Here is a 6,518-nt window from a genome sequence, read left to right on the forward strand (position 1 = left end):
CCACCTGTTATATATATATTAGGCCCATGTGATGGAGCCCACCTTGGTGTACATATTCTATATTCACACCGTCCAAGGGCCTATCATCGATGTATGTATTATATATCTACACCGTCCATTGGTGCGGCCCATATGATGCGGCCCATTTGATGTATGTTAGCCCATTGGTGCATCCCATTTGATGTATGTTGGCCCATATGATGCAGCCCATTTGATGTATGTTGGCTCATTGGTGTGGCCCATTTGATGTATGTTGGCCCATTGGTGCGACCCATATGATGCGGCCCATTTGATGTAGTTGGCCCATTGGTGTGGCCCATTTGATGCGGCCCATTGGTGTGGCCCATTTGATGTGGCCCATTTGTTGAGGCCCAATACGATGTATTTGGGGCTCATTTGATGAGGTCCAATGAGATATATTTGAGGCCCATGAGTGAGGTCCGATGTGATGTATATATGGCCCTTGAGTGAGGCCCGTTGTGATATATGTTTGGCCCTTATGTGTGGCCATGGGCTCACTTTATGTTAGGCTATATGTGGACCACTTCTTGGGAGCAATGTTGGTTAAATGTCCACATTGATGGGCAATGATGGTTAGATGTCTACATTGTGACCTTCCCTCATGCCCTTTGTTAGGCCAATTCTGATTATTGAGGCCGATTCCATTTGGTCGAGGTCGATTTCACCTGGTCGAGACCGATTCCGTTTGGTTGAGGCTGATTCCAATTTGTCGAGGCTGATTATATAAGCCGATTCCGATTGTCGAGGCTAAGTATCGAGGTCGATTTCGATTGTCAAGGCCGAGTATTGAGGCTGATTCTAATTTGTCGAGGCCGATTGTATAGGCCGATTTAGATTTGTCTAGGCTGATTGTATAGGCTGATTCCGATTGTTGAGGTCAAATATTGAGGCCAATTTTGATTTGTCGAGGCTGATTGTATAGGCCAATTTCGATTGTCGAGGCTGATTCCGATTTGTCGAGACTAATTATATAGGCCAATTTTGATTGTCGAGGCCGAGTATCAAGGCTGATTCTGATTTGTCGAGGCCAATTGATAGGCCGATTCTGATTGTTGAGGCCGAGTATCGAGGCCAATTTTGATTTTTTGAGGCCGATTATATAGGCCGATTCTAATTGTCGAGGCCGAGTAACGAGTCCGATTCCGATTGTTAAAGCTAAGTATCGAGGCCGATTTCGAGTGTTGATTCCGATTGTTAAGGCCGATTTCGATTGTCGAGGCTGATTTCGATTGCCAAGGCTGATTGTAGAGACCTATATGATGTATATGCAACCAATAGTTGAGGCCCATTGTGATGTGTATTCGGCCAATGTGATGTATATACAGCCCATGTTTAAGGTTTAATGTGATGAATATGAGGTCTATGTGATGAGGCCCATTGTGATGCATTTAAGGGCCAGGTGATGGAGCCCATTGTGATGTATGTTAGGTCCATGTGAAAGGCCCATCATGATGTGTGTTTAACTCTTAAGTGAGGCCCATAGTGTTATATATTTGACCCTTGTGTGAGGCCATGAATCCATTATATGTTTGGCTCTATATAGGCCATTCCTTGGGAACAATGTTGGTTAAATGTCCACATTGTCAAGGTCGATTGTCGATGCCGGTTATTGATACTGATTATGAGTGTGTGACAACGTAGCATCATGATACATGCACATACGCATCATCTATATGTTTATTATGAGATGTGGTTGACCATTGCATATTTCATTGGGTAGGTTGTTATGAGACTCCCTGATAAGTGGAGGTTATCTCACATGAGCGCAGAATTAATGCATGACTAGATTATATGACTCATGCATCTTACATTGTGTGTTGTGATTACTGTATGCCCTAGTGAAATCAGGACTGTAGCCTCCATAGGCATATCGTGAATGGCCAGATGGAACACCAAAATCTGTTATTAGCATCGGGCTGCCATAGATGGCCCTATGTGAAAATTCCTAAACCCTCTTGGTACCAGAGGATGCCCCAACGTCTAGACCGAGTGGATATATATATGAGCGCATGAGGGCTGTATACGAATAGGCCGCGTCTCCCACTGTGTCGTGGTCGGTTGGGAGGGGGTGTAACCTTACCCGCCTGAGTGATGGGGCAATATCTTGGTTGATTTTGACCATCTTGAGGAATGGGTCCACTATTGACAAGCTGGGCCCGATATTGGCAGGCGGATAGTGAGGTCTGTTCTACTTACCCAGTTATGCGCTCAGATAGAGGCAACAAGCTGGCGTAGAGTGTAATAGATCCCAGTGATGATCCCTGAGATTAACAGTACTGATATGTAAACTTATTGGGCAGGAGTTGCATACTCATTCATTCACTATCCACTCGGGCTGGTGGTGCACAACTATTTGTTATGTGTACTTTCACAATGGCCAGGATTTCAGTTGGGGTGCACAACTAACCTGAGATCAGGAGTTTACCACATTGAGTCTGACTATCCAAATTTAGGTATGGGACTGGTTTGGATAGAAGTCTCTTGTGATGGACCCCATAGCCTATGATACTATGTACTATCATCTCTACTTCACACCGCAGCTTGGTCATTTCATTCGCACCACATATTGCATATTGTATTATATCCTTGACATATGGCATTTTGGGTTGTTACATTTCTGCATTTATATGGCCTAAATATGGCTAATGGTATTTGTAGACTCATCAGGATTTACATATTACATGCATCATCAGCATTTAATATTTGGATTGCTGTGTCCATATTGCATAACTGATCTACATTACTTCATCAGTATATGATATTGGATGATTACGTTTTTGCATCTCATAGCCTTGATATGGCCGTTAGCATTCATGCCTTACATCGCATAGCCTTGGATAAAGCTAATGGTATTTATGGGCCTATCAGCATGTTTCTTCTTACTCTAATATCATATGATTCATGACCTTGTCAGTATATCCACTTACTCTGATTACTCTGATATTGCTTACTTGGCACTTACCTTGTGCACACACTTTTACCACCCTCCAAGCTTTTTATAAGCTTATGCACGATAAATGCATGCAGGTGATGCCTAGATGTAGACATAGCTGAGTAGGAGCAGGAGCAGGAGCATGCAGCTGAGCTTTTGTGGAGTTTTTATATACATGTATTTCCCTTTCAGCATTGTACTCAAATGTTTATATTAGTGGATATGTGATGATGATGTTGTTCTTGTGATTTGGGTATACTTGTGGTTATGCTTCTTACGAGATAAATTTATGTTGAAAATCCTCATTATAGGATCCCAGGATCGGAATCTGGCGTGTGGGCACTGGGAGCCAAGAATGGGGTACTACGGAGGCTGTCAGCACCGGTTCAACAATCGGAAATTTTGTGAGTCTGGTTTCTGAGTTTCGGGCGTGACTGCCCTGGTTATCTTAAGTTTTTTGGTATGAAATAAAACTTCGTTTTCGTGTTCACTTTCCTAGATAGTTCTATCTTCATGATTTTTTTCCACTGCTTGACTCTTTCATGAAGTTTCATTTTCATCATTCTTCCTGTTTTCTACTGCAAATCCATCGTAATAACTGGCATCAGCAAAGGACTTTACTTCTGTATATGGTCTAGTATCGGCCATTTTCTTGTATTGGATCCCATCTTTGTAATATTTGAATCATTGCTGTAGGGTGGATGGTATAATGCCACACTAATTTATCCATGGCCTACCTAAGAGGAGATTATATGTTGTCACTGCATTGATGACATGACAAACGATATTTGTCATTAATTCTCCTATTTACAGGGTTAATGTAATTTCATCTAGTGCGCACAGTCCGTCTTTATTAAAGCCATGTATCATCATTCTACTAAGGCGTAGATGGGAGCGATGATATCCGAGTTCATTTAATACTGTGAACGGCAATAGATTCACTACAGACCCGTTATCCAACATTATTCGCTTAACCTGTTTACCATGAATATGTCCTAAAATCACCAACGACCTGTTGTGTTCTTTATCACAAGTTAGATCATCATCAGAGAAGGAAACGACAAGCATGCAAATCTTCTGTATCTCTTGTTTCATATTTTCCATCTTTACAAGTAATGTTTTTTTAACGTCATTATCAGATAGAGCTTGAACTAGAGTATATCGACACTCTTCTGACAGCAGCAGTGCCTCGTATACACTTAATCGAGCCGGTATACCTTTCAAGTGGCTCACTACATCATAAGTTACTTTTTTGGCTTCGTTCCTTTTTTTTTTGTCTTTTCCATTTTTATCGATATGCATCCCAGATATTCTTTCCTGTGTTGCTTCAACTTTTTGTTTTTAGAGTGGGCTTGTCACTCTTTTTCTTGAGTGTAATGTAATCACCGCAGCTTTACTTGTTCATTCTGCAAAATTATCAGTACTTTTACTGCTATTTTATTTCTTCTTCTTCAGCCCTCCCTTCTTTTCATATATAATCTCTCGGCTAGAGATCATGTTTATCGACGCTTTTCTGTTTCTTTCTTTCTCTTTGCCTATTATAATCTCACCTATGTTTATCATTTTTTGAATTATGCATTTCAATGTATAACAGTTTTCTGTGGGATGTCCCAACAGATGGTGATAATGGTAAAAGTTTCTTTCTTTCGTCTTTTCTACTTCTTCAAGGCATTTTGACGGAGGCAATTCTATCGTACCTACACTTAGCAGTTATTTCATCATGGGGGCGACATCTTCCTTGTCAAACACGAATCCTTCATGGGAATCAAGGGATCTTGGCTTTTTATCACCGGTTCTGCTTCTATAACAACTTGATTATTCTCTTCTTTCTGTTCTTTTTCTATCATGGGGATTATCATTTTTCTTTTCTCGATCTACGACATTTACCATCAGTCTTCTGTGCCCTCTTCTGTTCGTTTCGTAATGGAATACGGGCATTTTCTTGGTCATTAATTCCAATGCATGAGCTTTTGTAGCCAAGTCACGGAAGGTTCTTATATTAGCACTGGTAAGGCTAAATGCGATTCTAGTTTCCATAGAATTTAGGCACATTTTCACTTGTTCTTTTTCCTCGGGTAATTGTCCATATGAAGCTCCCCATGTTTTCCATCTGTCTATGAATTTTTCCACAGGCTCACCTTCTCTCTGTCGTATAGAGGCTAGTTTTGTAATACTGATGTCATGATCTGATGAGAAGAAGTTTGACATAAATGCATCTTGCATCTGCTCCTAAGTTCGTATCAATTCCGACGCTAGATTGAAATTCCATCGTAATGCTTTTCCTGTCAGAGAGGAACCAAATAGTCGTAAACAGTAGTGTGGGACAGTGGAGAAGTTACCCATAGCTGTAATGAAATGCATGAGGTGCTCATCTAGGGATCTATCCCCATTAAATTTTTGGAAGTTAGGGTATTTGAAGTTAACCAGAAATGGTATATCTTCTACTTCCCTCGGGTATGGAGTTTTGTAACGAAATCCCCCGACGTTCTCGTGCTCTCTTTCAGTTTTGATGGCTTCTATGACAACTTGTTGTACTTCTTCTTAAGTTGTAGCCCTTATTGCACGAGCAGATCTACATGACCTTGCTCTTGGTAGCTGTGAGCCCTCGGGTTGTTGTTTACTTTCATTCGTGGCAACCATCATTTGAGGGGCTACGATTTGAGCTACGTTATGTGTAAGGGTGGGTAAAGCTTCCTGGAGATTTCTACATTCTTCCATCAATGTTCTTTATGCTTGGGCCATTTCAGCCATACAGTCTTCAGTAACCGATGGTGGACCTTGACTTGTCCCTGCCATGCATATGGCGGCTTCTCCATTTCTTGACAAAGCGGTCATTGGAGTGGAGCAGGAGTTCATTTGTATGATAGGGCTTATTGAGAAAGGAGTCTTATTTAACTCTTCTGTACTTCCAAAGAATTTAGCTGATTTTGATATGATCTGTGGAGGTGTATTTTGCAATGATACGAGGACTGATGGACTTTTCATTGGTGATTTTCCTTTCACCTTCCTCGTCCATCGAGTGTTTGCCATGGGCAGAGCCAGAAAGTCCTGTGATGTCCAAGAAGGAATGAATTTTCCCAGGTATAATGCTGGAGGAGCAAGTTCGAGGTTCTTTTTGGCTGTGTTTCATGTTACCGGTCTTCCGATTTTCTGTTGCGATAGACTCGTCTTGACAACCACGGTGTTTCGGATTCTTGTTCTTCGAGGTGACAAAACAATCCAGTCATTATTGTTATCTCGCGCTAGTGGTGAGACAGTTATAACTCCAGTCGTGGCTTGAGACTTGTCATTCTTAGTTGCCGCAGATTGGCTTTCATGATTCGGAGATTGATTCATAACGTATTCTATCATGAATCCAGTCTTTGTGAAGTAAAAGATCATCTTGCTTGTAATGGTTGCCATTGATTATGGTTTAGATATTGATTAGTGTCTTAATAATAAAATGAGATATTGATTAGTGTCTTAATAATAAAATAATCTATTTTAGATATGAAGGGGAGGATGTTCCTATTGAGAGTAGCTGTTTTGGCATTGATATGACGCCAAACAGTGATGAAAATCCTTT

Source organism: Magnolia sinica, chromosome 7 (assembly GCF_029962835.1).
Source record: "Magnolia sinica isolate HGM2019 chromosome 7, MsV1, whole genome shotgun sequence".
In the NCBI taxonomy this organism is placed as follows: Eukaryota; Viridiplantae; Streptophyta; class Magnoliopsida; order Magnoliales; family Magnoliaceae; genus Magnolia; species Magnolia sinica.